Here is a 14,579-nt window from a genome sequence, read left to right as displayed (position 1 = left end):
GCCTAAAAACCCCATCTCTGGGGCTGCCTTTCCTCCCTCCAAGGAAGAGAGCCGGCTCGGCCGCCTTCAAGCTGAAAGTCACATTGGGCTGGGAAGTGCTAGATGGGAAGTTAGTTTTCAGGGGCCATAGCCGCTGGGTGCACCTGTATGTGTACAGCCCCGATACTGCCCGGGAACATCAAGGCTCCCTCCACACAGCTCTGCCTTCACGTTAGCTCTGCAGGAGAGAGCTCGCGAAACTAGGCCTTTCTTGACTCGGGAAGTGAGGACCTGCTCGCAGACCTATGGACCGGGCGTTTCCAGAGCTCCACGTTGCCTGCGCGCGGGAGGCCTGAAAACTCACTCCCTGGGGCTGCCTTTCCTCCCTCCAAGGAAGAGAGCCTGCCCGGCCGCCTTCTGGCTGAAAGTCACATCTGGCTGGGAAGTGGTAGTTGGGAAGTCAGTTTTCAGGGGCCATGGCTGCTGGCTGCACGTTTACAGCTAGGCCTCCCACACTGCCCGGGAACATCAAGGCTCCCTCCACACAGCTCTTTCTTCACGTTTGCTCTGCAGGAGAGAGCTCGCGAAACTAGGCCTTTCTTGACTCGGGAAGTGACGACCTGCTCCCAGACCTATGGACCGGGCGTTTCCAGAGCTCCACGTTGCTGCGCGCGGGAGGCCTGAAAACTCACTCTCTGGGGCTGCCTTTCCTCCCTCCAAGGAAGAGAGCCTGCCCGGCCGCCTTCTGGCTGAAAGTCACATCTGGCTGGGAAGTGGTAGTTGGGAAGTCAGTTTTCAGGGGCAATGTCCGCTAGGTGTACGTGCATGCCTAGGGTTCCCACACTGCCCAGAACACCAAGGTTCCCTTCACACAGCTCTTCCGTCACGGTAGCTCTGCAGGAGAGAGCTCGCGAAACTAGGCCTTTCTTGGCTCGGGAAGTGACGACCTGTTTGCAGGCCTCTTGTACTGGCGTCTGCAGAGCCCCACACTTGCTGTGCGAGGGAGGCCTAAAAACCCAATCTCGGGGCTGCCTTTCCTCCCTCCAAGGAAGACAGCCTGCCCGGCCGCCTTCTGGCTGAAAGTCACATCTGGCTGGGAAGTGGTAGTTGGGACGTCAGTTTTCAGGGGCAATGTCCGCTAGGTGTACGTGCATGCCTAGGGTTCCCACACTGCCCAGAACACCAAGGTTCCCTTCACACAGCTCTTCCGTCACGGTAGCTCTGCAGGAGAGAGCTCGCAAAACTAGGCCTTTCTTGGCTCGGGAAGTGAATGCCTGTTTGCAGGCCTCTTGTACTGGCTTCTGCAGAGCCCCACACTTGCTGTGCGAGGGAGGCCTAAAAACCCCATCTCTGGGGCTGCCTTTCCTCCCTCCAAGGAAGAGAGCCGGCTCGGCCGCCTTCAAGCTGAAAGTCACATTGGGCTGGGAAGTGCTAGATGGGAAGTTAGTTTTCAGGGGCCATAGCCGCTGGGTGCACCTGTATGTGTACAGCCCCGATACTGCCCGGGAACATCAAGGCTCCCTCCACACAGCTCTGCCTTCACGTTAGCTCTGCAGGAGAGAGCTCGCGAAACTAGGCCTTTCTTGACTCGGGAAGTGAGGACCTGCTCGCAGACCTATGGACCGGGCGTTTCCAGAGCTCCACGTTGCCTGCGCGCGGGAGGCCTGAAAACTCACTCCCTGGGGCTGCCTTTCCTCCCTCCAAGGAAGAGAGCCTGCCCGGCCGCCTTCTGGCTGAAAGTCACATCTGGCTGGGAAGTGGTAGTTGGGAAGTCAGTTTTCAGGGGCCATGGCTGCTGGCTGCACGTTTACAGCTAGGCCTCCCACACTGCCCGGGAACATCAAGGCTCCCTCCACACAGCTCTTTCTTCACGTTTGCTCTGCAGGAGAGAGCTCGCGAAACTAGGCCTTTCTTGACTCGGGAAGTGACGACCTGCTCCCAGACCTATGGACCGGGCGTTTCCAGAGCTCCACGTTGCCTGCGCGCGGGAGGCCTGAAAACTCACTCTCTGGGGCTGCCTTTCCTCCCTCCAAGGAAGAGAGCCTGCCCGGCCGCCTTCTGGCTGAAAGTCACATCTGGCTGGGAAGTGGTAGTTGGGAAGTCAGTTTTCAGGGGCAATGTCCGCTAGGTGTACGTGCATGCCTAGGGTTCCCACACTGCCCAGAACACCAAGGTTCCCTTCACACAGCTCTTCCGTCACGGTAGCTCTGCAGGAGAGAGCTCGCGAAACTAGGCCTTTCTTGGCTCGGGAAGTGACGACCTGTTTGCAGGCCTCTTGTACTGGCGTCTGCAGAGCCCCACACTTGCTGTGCGAGGGAGGCCTAAAAACCCAATCTCGGGGCTGCCTTTCCTCCCTCCAAGGAAGACAGCCTGCCCGGCCGCCTTCTGGCTGAAAGTCATATCTGGCTGGGAAGTGGTAGTTGGGAAGTCAGTTTTCAGGGGCAATGTCTGCTAGGTGTACGTGCATGCCTAGGGTTCCCACACTGCCCAGAACACCAAGGTTCCCTTCACACAGCTCTTCCGTCACGGTAGCTCTGCAGGAGAGAGCTCGCAAAACTAGGCCTTTCTTGGCTCGGGAAGTGAATGCCTGTTTGCAGGCCTCTTGTACTGGTTTCTGCAGAGTCCCACACTTGCTGTGCGAGGGAGGCCTAAAAACCCCATCTCTGGGGCTGCCTTTCCTCCCTCCAAGGAAGAGAGCCGGCTCGGCCGCCTTCAAGCTGAAAGTCACATTGGGCTGGGAAGTGCTAGATGGGAAGTTAGTTTTCAGGGGCCATAGCCGCTGGGTGCACCTGTATGTGTACAGCCCCGATACTGCCCGGGAACATCAAGGCTCCCTCCACACAGCTCTGCCTTCACGTTAGCTCTGCAGGAGAGAGCTCGCGAAACTAGGCCTTTCTTGACTCGGGAAGTGAGGACCTGCTCGCAGACCTATGGACCGGGCGTTTCCAGAGCTCCACGTTGCCTGCGCGCGGGAGGCCTGAAAACTCACTCTCTGGGGCTGCCTTTCCTCCCTCCAAGGAAGAGAGCCTGCCCGGCTGCCTTCTGGCTGAAAGTCACATCTGGCTGGGAAGTGGTAGTTGGGAAGTCAGTTTTCAGGGGCAATGTCTGCTAGGTGTACGTGCATGCCTAGGGTTCCCACACTGCCCAGAACACCAAGGTTCCCTTCACACAGCTCTTCCGTCTCGGTAGCTCTGCAGGAGAGAGCTCGCGAAACTAGGCCTTTCTTGGCTCGGGAAGTGACGACCTGTTTGCAGGCCTCTTGTACTGGCGTCTGCAGAGCCCCACACTTGCTGTGCGAGGGAGGCCTAAAAACCCAATCTCGGGGCTGCCTTTCCTCCCTCCAAGGAAGACAGCCTGCTCGGCCGCCTTCAAGCTGAAAGTCACATTGGGCTGGGAAGTGCTAGCTGCGAAGTCAGTTTTCAGGGGCCATAGCCGCTGGGTGCACGTGTATGTCGACGGCTCCCACGCTGCCCGAGAACATCAAGACTCCCTCCACACAGCTCTTCCATCACGTTTGCTCTGCAGGAGAGAGCTCACAAGACTAGGCCTTTCTTGGCTCGGAAAGTGAATGCCTGTTTGCAGGCCTCTTGTACTGGCTTCTGCAGAGCCCCACACTTGCTGTGCGAGGGAGGCCAAAAAACCCCATCTCTGGGGCTGCCTTTCCTCCCTCCAAGGAAGAGAGCCGGCTCGGCCGCCTTCAAGCTGAAAGTCACATTGGGCTGGGAAGTGATAGATGGGAAGTTAGTTTTCAGGGGCCATAGCCGCTGGGTGCAGCTGTATGTGTACAGCCCCGATACTGCCCGGGAACATCAAGGCTCCCTCCACACAGCTCTTTCTTCACGTTTGCTCTGCAGGAGAGAGCTCGCGAAACTAGGCCTTTCTTGACTCGGGAAGTGAGGACCTGCTCCCAGACCTATGGACCGGGCGTTTCCAGAGCTCCACGTTGCCTGCGTGCGGGAGGCCTGAAAACTCACTCTCTGGGGCTGCCTTTCCTCCCTCCAAGGAAGAGAGCCTGCCCGGCCGCCTTCTGGCTGAAAGTCACATCTGGCTGGGAAGTGGTAGTTGGGAAGTCAGTTTTCAGGGGCAATGTCCGCTAGGTGTACGTGCATGCCTAGGGTTCCCACACTGCCCAGAACACCAAGGTTCCCTTCACACAGCTCTTCCGTCACGGTAGCTCTGCAGGAGAGAGCTCGCAAAACTAGGCCTTTCTTGGCTCGGGAAGTGACGACCTGTTTGCAGGCCTCTTGTACTGGCGTCTGCAGAGCCCCACACTTGCTATGCGAGGGAGGCCTAAAAACCCAATCTCGGGGCTGCCTTTCCTCCCTCCAAGGAAGACAGCCTGCTCGGCCGCCTTCAAGCTGAAAGTCACATTGGGCTGGGAAGTACTAGCTGGGAAGTCAGTTTTCAGGGGCCATAGCCGCTGGGTGCACCTGTATGTGTACAGCCCCGATACTGCCCGGGAACATCAAGGCTCCCTCCACACAGCTCTGCCTTCACGTTAGCTCTGCAGGAGAGAGCTCGCGAAACTAGGCCTTTCTTTACTCGGGAAGTGAGGACCTGCTCGCAGACCTATGGACCGGGCGTTTCCAGAGCTCCACGTTGCCTGCGCGCGGGAGGCCTGAAAACTCACTCCCTGGGGCTGCCTTTCCTCCCTCCAAAGAAGAGAGCCTGCCCGGCCGCCTTCTGGCTGAAAGTCACATCTGGCTGGGAAGTGGTAGTTGGGAAGTCAGTTTTCAAGGGCCATGGCTGCTGGCTGCACGTTTACAGCTAGGCCTCCCACACTGCCCGGGAACATCAAGGCTCCCTCCACACAGCTCTTTCTTCACGTTTGCTCTGCAGGAGAGAGCTCGCGAAACTAGGCCTTTCTTGACTCGGGAAGTGAGGACCTGCTCCCAGACCTATGGACCGGGCGTTTCCAGAGCTCCACGTTGCCTGCGCGCGGGAGGCCTGAAAACTCACTCTCTGGGGCTGCCTTTCCTCCCTCCAAGGAAGAGAGCCTGCCCGGCCGCCTTCTGGCTGAAAGTCACATCTGGCTGGGAAGTGGTAGTTGGGAAGTCAGTTTTCAGGGGCAATGTCCGCTAGGTGTACGTGCATGCCTAGGGTTCCCACACTGCCCAGAACACCAAGGTTCCCTTCACACAGCTCTTCCGTCACGGTAGCTCTGCAGGAGAGAGCTCGCGAAACTAGGCCTTTCTTGGCTCGGGAAGTGACGACCTGTTTGCAGGCCTCTTGTACTGGCGTCTGCAGAGCCCCACACTTGCTGTGCGAGGGAGGCCTAAAAACCCAATCTCGGGGCTGCCTTTCCTCCCTCCAAGGAAGACAGCCTGCCCGGCCGCCTTCTGGCTGAAAGTCACATCTGGCTGGGAAGTGGTAGTTGGGACGTCAGTTTTCAGGGGCAATGTCCGCTAGGTGTACGTGCATGCCTAGGGTTCCCACACTGCCCAGAACACCAAGGTTCCCTTCACACAGCTCTTCCGTCACGGTAGCTCTGCAGGAGAGAGCTCGCAAAACTAGGCCTTTCTTGGCTCGGGAAGTGAATGCCTGTTTGCAGGCCTCTTGTACTGGCTTCTGCAGAGCCCCACACTTGCTGTGCGAGGGAGGCCTAAAAACCCCATCTCTGGGGCTGCCTTTCCTCCCTCCAAGGAAGAGAGCCGGCTCGGCCGCCTTCAAGCTGAAAGTCACATTGGGCTGGGAAGTGCTAGATGGGAAGTTAGTTTTCAGGGGCCATAGCCGCTGGGTGCACCTGTATGTGTACAGCCCCGATACTGCCCGGGAACATCAAGGCTCCCTCCACACAGCTCTGCCTTCACGTTAGCTCTGCAGGAGAGAGCTCGCGAAACTAGGCCTTTCTTGACTCGGGAAGTGAGGACCTGCTCGCAGACCTATGGACCGGGCGTTTCCAGAGCTCCACGTTGCCTGCGCGCGGGAGGCCTGAAAACTCACTCCCTGGGGCTGCCTTTCCTCCCTCCAAAGAAGAGAGCCTGACCGGCCGCCTTCTGGCTGAAAGTCACATCTGGCTGGGAAGTGGTAGTTGGGAAGTCAGTTTTCAAGGGCCATGGCTGCTGGCTGCACGTTTACAGCTAGGCCTCCCACACTGCCCGGGAACATCAAGGCTCCCTCCACACAGCTCTTTCTTCACGTTTGCTCTGCAGGAGAGAGCTCGCGAAACTAGGCCTTTCTTGACTCGGGAAGTGAGGACCTGCTCCCAGACCTATGGACCGGGCGTTTCCAGAGCTCCACGTTGCCTGCGCGCGGGAGGCCTGAAAACTCACTCTCTGGGGCTGCCTTTCCTCCCTCCAAGGAAGAGAGCCTGCCCGGCCGCCTTCTGGCTGAAAGTCACATCTGGCTGGGAAGTGGTAGTTGGGAAGTCAGTTTTCAGGGGCAATGTCCGCTAGGTGTACGTGCATGCCTAGGGTTCCCACACTGCCCAGAACACCAAGGTTCCCTTCACACAGCTCTTCCGTCACGGTAGCTCTTCAGGAGAGAGCTCGCGAAACTAGGCCTTTCTTGGCTCGGGAAGTGACGACCTGTTTGCAGGCCTCTAGTACTGGCGTCTGCAGAGCCCCACACTTGCTGTGTGAGGGAGGCCTAAAAACCCCATCTCTGGGGCTGCCTTTCCTCCCTCCAAGGAAGAGAGCCGGCTCGGCCGCCTTCAAGCTGAAAGTCACATTGGGCTGGGAAGTGCTAGATGGGAATTTAGTTTTCAGGGGCCATAGCCGCTGGGTGCACCTGTATGTGTACAGCCCCGATACTGCCCGGGAACATCAAGGCTCCCTCCACACAGCTCTGCCTTCACGTTAGCTCTGCAGGAGAGAGCTCGCGAAACTAGGCCTTTCTTGACTCGGGAAGTGAGGACCTGCTCGCAGACCTATGGACCGGGCGTTTCCAGAGCTCCACGTTGCCTGCGCGCGGGAGGCCTGAAAACTCACTCCCTGGGGCTGCCTTTCCTCCCTCCAAAGAAGAGAGCCTGCCCGGCCGCCTTCTGGCTGAAAGTCACATCTGGCTGGGAAGTGGTAGTTGGGAAGTCAGTTTTCAAGGGCCATGGCTGCTGGCTGCACGTTTACAGCTAGGCCTCCCACACTGCCCGGGAACATCAAGGCTCCCTCCACACAGCTCTTTCTTCACGTTTGCTCTGCAGGAGAGAGCTCGCGAAACTAGGCCTTTCTTGACTCGGGAAGTGAGGACCTGCTCCCAGACCTATGGACCGGGCGTTTCCAGAGCTCCACGTTGCCTGCGCGCGGGAGGCCTGAAAACTCACTCTCTGGGGCTGCCTTTCCTCCCTCCAAGGAAGAGAGCCTGCCCGGCCGCCTTCTGGCTGAAAGTCACATCTGGCTGGGAAGTGGTAGTTGGGAAGTCAGTTTTCAGGGGCAATGTCCGCTAGGTGTACGTGCATGCCTAGGGTTCCCACACTGCCCAGAACACCAAGGTTCCCTTCACACAGCTCTTCCGTCACGGTAGCTCTGCAGGAGAGAGCTCGCGAAACTAGGCCTTTCTTGGCTCGGGAAGTGACGACCTGTTTGCAGGCCTCTTGTACTGGCGTCTGCAGAGCCCCACACTTGCTGTGCGAGGGAGGCCTAAAAACCCAATCTCGGGGCTGCCTTTCCTCCCTCCAAGGAAGACAGCCTGCCCGGCCGCCTTCTGGCTGAAAGTCACATCTGGCTGGGAAGTGGTAGTTGGGAAGTCAGTTTTCAGGGGCAATGTCCGCTAGGTGTACGTGCATGCCTAGGGTTCCCACACTGCCCAGAACACCAAGGTTCCCTTCACACAGCTCTTCCGTCACGGTAGCTCTGCAGGAGAGAGCTCGCAAAACTAGGCCTTTCTTGGCTCGGGAAGTGAATGCCTGTTTGCAGGCCTCTTGTACTGGCTTCTGCAGAGCCCCACACTTGCTGTGCGAGGGAGGCCTAAAAACACCATCTCTGGGTCTGCCTTTCCTCCCTCCAAGGAAGAGAGCCGGCTCGGCCGTCTTCAAGCTGAAAGTCACATTGGGCTGGGAAGTGCTAGATGGGAAGTTAGTTTTCAGGGGCCATAGCCGCTGGGTGCACCTGTATGTGTACAGCCCCGATACTGCCCGGGAACATCAAGGCTCCCTCCACACAGCTCTGCCTTCACGTTAGCTCTGCAGGAGAGAGCTCGCGAAACTAGGCCTTTCTTGACTCGGGAGTGAGGACCTGCTCGCAGACCTATGGACCGGGCGTTTCCAGAGCTCCACGTTGCCTGCGCGCGGGAGGCCTGAAAACTCACTCCCTGGGGCTGCCTTTCCTCCCTCCAAGGAAGAGAGCCTGCCCGGCCGCCTTCTGGCTGAAAGTCAAATCTGGCTGGGAAGTGGTAGTTGGGAAGTCAGTTTTCAGGGGCCATGGCTGCTGGCTGCACGTTTACAGCTAGGCCTCCCACACTGCCCGGGAACATCAAGGCTCCCTCCACACAGCTCTTTCTTCACGTTTGCTCTGCAGGAGAGAGCTCGCGAAACTAGGCCTTTCTTGACTCGGGAAGTGAGGACCTGCTCCCAGACCTATGGACCGGGCGTTTCCAGAGCTCCACGTTGCCTGCGCGCGGGAGGCCTGAAAACTCACTCTCTGGGGCTGCCTTTCCTCCCTCCAAGGAAGAGAGCCTGCCCGGCCGCCTTCTGGCTGAAAGTCACATCTGGCTGGGAAGTGGTAGTTGGGAAGTCAGTTTTCAGGGGCAATGTCCGCTAGGTGTACGTGCATGCCTAGGGTTCCCACACTGCCCAGAACACCAAGGTTCCCTTCACACAGCTCTTCCGTCACGGTAGCTCTGCAGGAGAGAGCTCGCAAAACTAGGCCTTTCTTGGCTCGGGAAGTGAATGCCTGTTTGCAGGCCTCTTGTACTGGCTTCTGCAGAGCCCCACACTTGCTGTGCGAGGGAGGCCTAAAAACCCCATCTCTGGGGCTGCCTTTCCTCCCTCCAAGGAAGAGAGCCGGCTCGGCCGCCTTCAAGCTGAAAGTCACATTGGGCTGGGAAGTGCTAGATGGGAAGTTAGTTTTCAGGGGCCATAGCCGCTGGGTGCACCTGTATGTGTACAGCCCCGATACTGCCCGGGAACATCAAGGCTCCCTCCACACAGCTCTGCCTTCACGTTAGCTCTGCAGGAGAGAGCTCGCGAAACTAGGCCTTTCTTGACTCGGGAAGTGAGGACCTGCTCGCAGACCTATGGACCGGGCGTTTCCAGAGCTCCAGGTTGCCTGCGCGCGGGAGGCCTGAAAACTCACTCCCTGGGGCTGCCTTTCCTCCCTCCAAGGAAGAGAGCCTGCCCGGCCGCCTTCTGGCTGAAAGTCACATCTGGCTGGGAAGTGGTAGTTGGGAAGTCAGTTTTCAGGGGCAATGTCCGCTAGGTGTACGTGCATGCCTAGGGTTCCCACACTGCCCAGAACACCAAGGTTCCCTTCACACAGCTCTTCCGTCACGGTAGCTCTTCAGGAGAGAGCTCGCGAAACTAGGCCTTTCTAGGCTCGGGAAGTGACGACCTGTTTGCAGGCCTCTAGTACTGGCGTCTGCAGAGCCCCACACTTGCTGTGCGAGGGAGGCCTAAAAACCCCATCTCTGGGGCTGCCTTTCCTCCCTCCAAGGAAGAGAGCCGGCTCGGCCGCCTTCAAGCTGAAAGTCACATTGGGCTGGGAAGTGCTAGATGGGAAGTTAGTTTTCAGGGGCCATAGCCGCTGGGTGCACCTGTATGTGTACAGCCCCGATACTGCCCGGGAACATCAAGGCTCCCTCCACACAGCTCTGCCTTCACGTTAGCTCTGCAGGAGAGAGCTCGCGAAACTAGGCCTTTCTTGACTCGGGAAGTGAGGACCTGCTCGCAGACCTATGGACCGGGCGTTTCCAGAGCTCCACGTTGCCTGCGCGCGGGAGGCCTGAAAACTCACTCCCTGGGGCTGCCTTTCCTCCCTCCAAGGAAGAGAGCCTGCCCGGCCGCCTTCTGGCTGAAAGTCACATCTGGCTGGGAAGTGGTAGTTGGGAAGTCAGTTTTCAGGGGCCATGGCTGCTGGCTGCACGTTTACAGCTAGGCCTCCCACACTGCCCGGGAACATCAAGGCTCCCTCCACACAGCTCTTTCTTCAGGTTTGCTCTGCAGGAGGGAGCTCGCGAAACTAGGCCTTTCTTGACTCGGGAAGTGAGGACCTGCTCCCAGACCTATGGACCGGGCGTTTCCAGAGCTCCACGTTGCCTGCGCGCGGGAGGCCTGAAAACTCACTCTCTGGGGCTGCCTTTCCTCCCTCCAAGGAAGAGAGCCTGCCCGGCCGCCTTCTGGCTGAAAGTCACATCTGGCTGGGAAGTGGTAATTGGGAAGTCAGTTTTCAGGGGCAATGTCCGCTAGGTGTACGTGCATGCCTAGGGTTCCCACACTGCCCAGAACACCAAGGTTCCCTTCACACAGCTCTTCCGTCACGGTAGCTCTGCAGGAGAGAGCTCGCGAAACTAGGCCTTTCTTGGCTCGGGAAGTGACGACCTGTTTGCAGGCCTCTTGTACTGGCGTCTGCAGAGCCCCACACTTGCTGTGCGAGGGAGGCCTAAAAACCCAATCTCGGGTCTGCCTTTCCTCCCTCCAAGGAAGACAGCCTGCCCGGCCGCCTTCTGGCTGAAAGTCACATCTGGCTGGGAAGTGGTAGTTGGGAAGTCAGTTTTCAGGGGCAATGTCCGCTAGGTGTACGTGCATGCCTAGGGTTCCCACACTGCCCAGAACACCAAGGTTCCCTTCACACAGCTCTTCCGTCACGGTAGCTCTTCAGGAGAGAGCTCGCGAAACTAGGCCTTTCTTGGCTCGGGAAGTGACGACCTGTTTGCAGGCCTCTTGTACTGGCGTCTGCAGAGCCCCACACTTGCTGTGCGAGGGAGGCCTAAAAACCCAATCTCGGGGCTGCCTTTCCTCCCTCCAAGGAAGACAGCCTGCTCGGCCGCCTTCAAGCTGAAAGTCACATTGGGCTGGGAAGTGCTAGCTGCGAAGTCAGTTTTCAGGGGCCATAGCCGCTGGGTGCACGTGTATGTCGACGGCTCCCACGCTGCCCGAGAACATCAAGACTCCCTCCACACAGCTCTTCCATCACGTTTGCTCTGCAGGAGAGAGCTCACAAGACTAGGCCTTTCTTGGCTCGGAAAGTGAATGCCTGTTTGCAGGCCTCTTGTACTGGCTTCTGCAGAGCCCCACACTTGCTGTGCGAGGGAGGCCAAAAAACCCCATCTCTGGGGCTGCCTTTCCTCCCTCCAAGGAAGAGAGCCGGCTCGGCCGCCTTCAAGCTGAAAGTCACATTGGGCTGGGAAGTGATAGATGGGAAGTTAGTTTTCAGGGGCCATAGCCGCTGGGTGCAGCTGTATGTGTACAGCCCCGATACTGCCCGGGAACATCAAGGCTCCCTCCACACAGCTCTTTCTTCACGTTTGCTCTGCAGGAGAGAGCTCGCGAAACTAGGCCTTTCTTGACTCGGGAAGTGAGGACCTGCTCCCAGACCTATGGACCGGGCGTTTCCAGAGCTCCACGTTGCCTGCGTGCGGGAGGCCTGAAAACTCACTCTCTGGGGCTGCCTTTCCTCCCTCCAAGGAAGAGAGCCTGCCCGGCCGCCTTCTGGCTGAAAGTCACATCTGGCTGGGAAGTGGTAGTTGGGAAGTCAGTTTTCAGGGGCAATGTCCGCTAGGTGTACGTGCATGCCTAGGGTTCCCACACTGCCCAGAACACCAAGGTTCCCTTCACACAGCTCTTCCGTCACGGTAGCTCTGCAGGAGAGAGCTCGCAAAACTAGGCCTTTCTTGGCTCGGGAAGTGACGACCTGTTTGCAGGCCTCTTGTACTGGCGTCTGCAGAGCCCCACACTTGCTATGCGAGGGAGGCCTAAAAACCCAATCTCGGGGCTGCCTTTCCTCCCTCCAAGGAAGACAGCCTGCTCGGCCGCCTTCAAGCTGAAAGTCACATTGGGCTGGGAAGTACTAGCTGGGAAGTCAGTTTTCAGGGGCCATAGCCGCTGGGTGCACCTGTATGTGTACAGCCCCGATACTGCCCGGGAACATCAAGGCTCCCTCCACACAGCTCTGCCTTCACGTTAGCTCTGCAGGAGAGAGCTCGCGAAACTAGGCCTTTCTTTACTCGGGAAGTGAGGACCTGCTCGCAGACCTATGGACCGGGCGTTTCCAGAGCTCCACGTTGCCTGCGCGCGGGAGGCCTGAAAACTCACTCCCTGGGGCTGCCTTTCCTCCCTCCAAAGAAGAGAGCCTGCCCGGCCGCCTTCTGGCTGAAAGTCACATCTGGCTGGGAAGTGGTAGTTGGGAAGTCAGTTTTCAAGGGCCATGGCTGCTGGCTGCACGTTTACAGCTAGGCCTCCCACACTGCCCGGGAACATCAAGGCTCCCTCCACACAGCTCTTTCTTCACGTTTGCTCTGCAGGAGAGAGCTCGCGAAACTAGGCCTTTCTTGACTCGGGAAGTGAGGACCTGCTCCCAGACCTATGGACCGGGCGTTTCCAGAGCTCCACGTTGCCTGCGCGCGGGAGGCCTGAAAACTCACTCTCTGGGGCTGCCTTTCCTCCCTCCAAGGAAGAGAGCCTGCCCGGCCGCCTTCTGGCTGAAAGTCACATCTGGCTGGGAAGTGGTAGTTGGGAAGTCAGTTTTCAGGGGCAATGTCCGCTAGGTGTACGTGCATGCCTAGGGTTCCCACACTGCCCAGAACACCAAGGTTCCCTTCACACAGCTCTTCCGTCACGGTAGCTCTGCAGGAGAGAGCTCGCGAAACTAGGCCTTTCTTGGCTCGGGAAGTGACGACCTGTTTGCAGGCCTCTTGTACTGGCGTCTGCAGAGCCCCACACTTGCTGTGCGAGGGAGGCCTAAAAACCCAATCTCGGGGCTGCCTTTCCTCCCTCCAAGGAAGACAGCCTGCCCGGCCGCCTTCTGGCTGAAAGTCACATCTGGCTGGGAAGTGGTAGTTGGGACGTCAGTTTTCAGGGGCAATGTCCGCTAGGTGTACGTGCATGCCTAGGGTTCCCACACTGCCCAGAACACCAAGGTTCCCTTCACACAGCTCTTCCGTCACGGTAGCTCTGCAGGAGAGAGCTCGCAAAACTAGGCCTTTCTTGGCTCGGGAAGTGAATGCCTGTTTGCAGGCCTCTTGTACTGGCTTCTGCAGAGCCCCACACTTGCTGTGCGAGGGAGGCCTAAAAACCCCATCTCTGGGGCTGCCTTTCCTCCCTCCAAGGAAGAGAGCCGGCTCGGCCGCCTTCAAGCTGAAAGTCACATTGGGCTGGGAAGTGCTAGATGGGAAGTTAGTTTTCAGGGGCCATAGCCGCTGGGTGCACCTGTATGTGTACAGCCCCGATACTGCCCGGGAACATCAAGGCTCCCTCCACACAGCTCTGCCTTCACGTTAGCTCTGCAGGAGAGAGCTCGCGAAACTAGGCCTTTCTTGACTCGGGAAGTGAGGACCTGCTCGCAGACCTATGGACCGGGCGTTTCCAGAGCTCCACGTTGCCTGCGCGCGGGAGGCCTGAAAACTCACTCCCTGGGGCTGCCTTTCCTCCCTCCAAAGAAGAGAGCCTGACCGGCCGCCTTCTGGCTGAAAGTCACATCTGGCTGGGAAGTGGTAGTTGGGAAGTCAGTTTTCAAGGGCCATGGCTGCTGGCTGCACGTTTACAGCTAGGCCTCCCACACTGCCCGGGAACATCAAGGCTCCCTCCACACAGCTCTTTCTTCACGTTTGCTCTGCAGGAGAGAGCTCGCGAAACTAGGCCTTTCTTGACTCGGGAAGTGAGGACCTGCTCCCAGACCTATGGACCGGGCGTTTCCAGAGCTCCACGTTGCCTGCGCGCGGGAGGCCTGAAAACTCACTCTCTGGGGCTGCCTTTCCTCCCTCCAAGGAAGAGAGCCTGCCCGGCCGCCTTCTGGCTGAAAGTCACATCTGGCTGGGAAGTGGTAGTTGGGAAGTCAGTTTTCAGGGGCAATGTCCGCTAGGTGTACGTGCATGCCTAGGGTTCCCACACTGCCCAGAACACCAAGGTTCCCTTCACACAGCTCTTCCGTCACGGTAGCTCTTCAGGAGAGAGCTCGCGAAACTAGGCCTTTCTTGGCTCGGGAAGTGACGACCTGTTTGCAGGCCTCTAGTACTGGCGTCTGCAGAGCCCCACACTTGCTGTGTGAGGGAGGCCTAAAAACCCCATCTCTGGGGCTGCCTTTCCTCCCTCCAAGGAAGAGAGCCGGCTCGGCCGCCTTCAAGCTGAAAGTCACATTGGGCTGGGAAGTGCTAGATGGGAATTTAGTTTTCAGGGGCCATAGCCGCTGGGTGCACCTGTATGTGTACAGCCCCGATACTGCCCGGGAACATCAAGGCTCCCTCCACACAGCTCTGCCTTCACGTTAGCTCTGCAGGAGAGAGCTCGCGAAACTAGGCCTTTCTTGACTCGGGAAGTGAGGACCTGCTCGCAGACCTATGGACCGGGCGTTTCCAGAGCTCCACGTTGCCTGCGCGCGGGAGGCCTGAAAACTCACTCCCTGGGGCTGCCTTTCCTCCCTCCAAAGAAGAGAGCCTGCCCGGCCGCCTTCTGGCTGAAAGTCACATCTGGCTGGGAAGTGGTAGTTGGGAAGTCAGTTTTCAAGGGCCATGGCTGC

The sequence above is a fragment of the Giraffa tippelskirchi genome, chromosome 9 (assembly GCF_054371585.1).
Source record: "Giraffa tippelskirchi isolate mGirTip1 chromosome 9, T2T-mGirTip1v1.2.pri, whole genome shotgun sequence".
NCBI lineage: Eukaryota > Metazoa > Chordata > Mammalia > Artiodactyla > Giraffidae > Giraffa > Giraffa tippelskirchi.
This window is presented reverse-complemented; position numbering follows the sequence as displayed.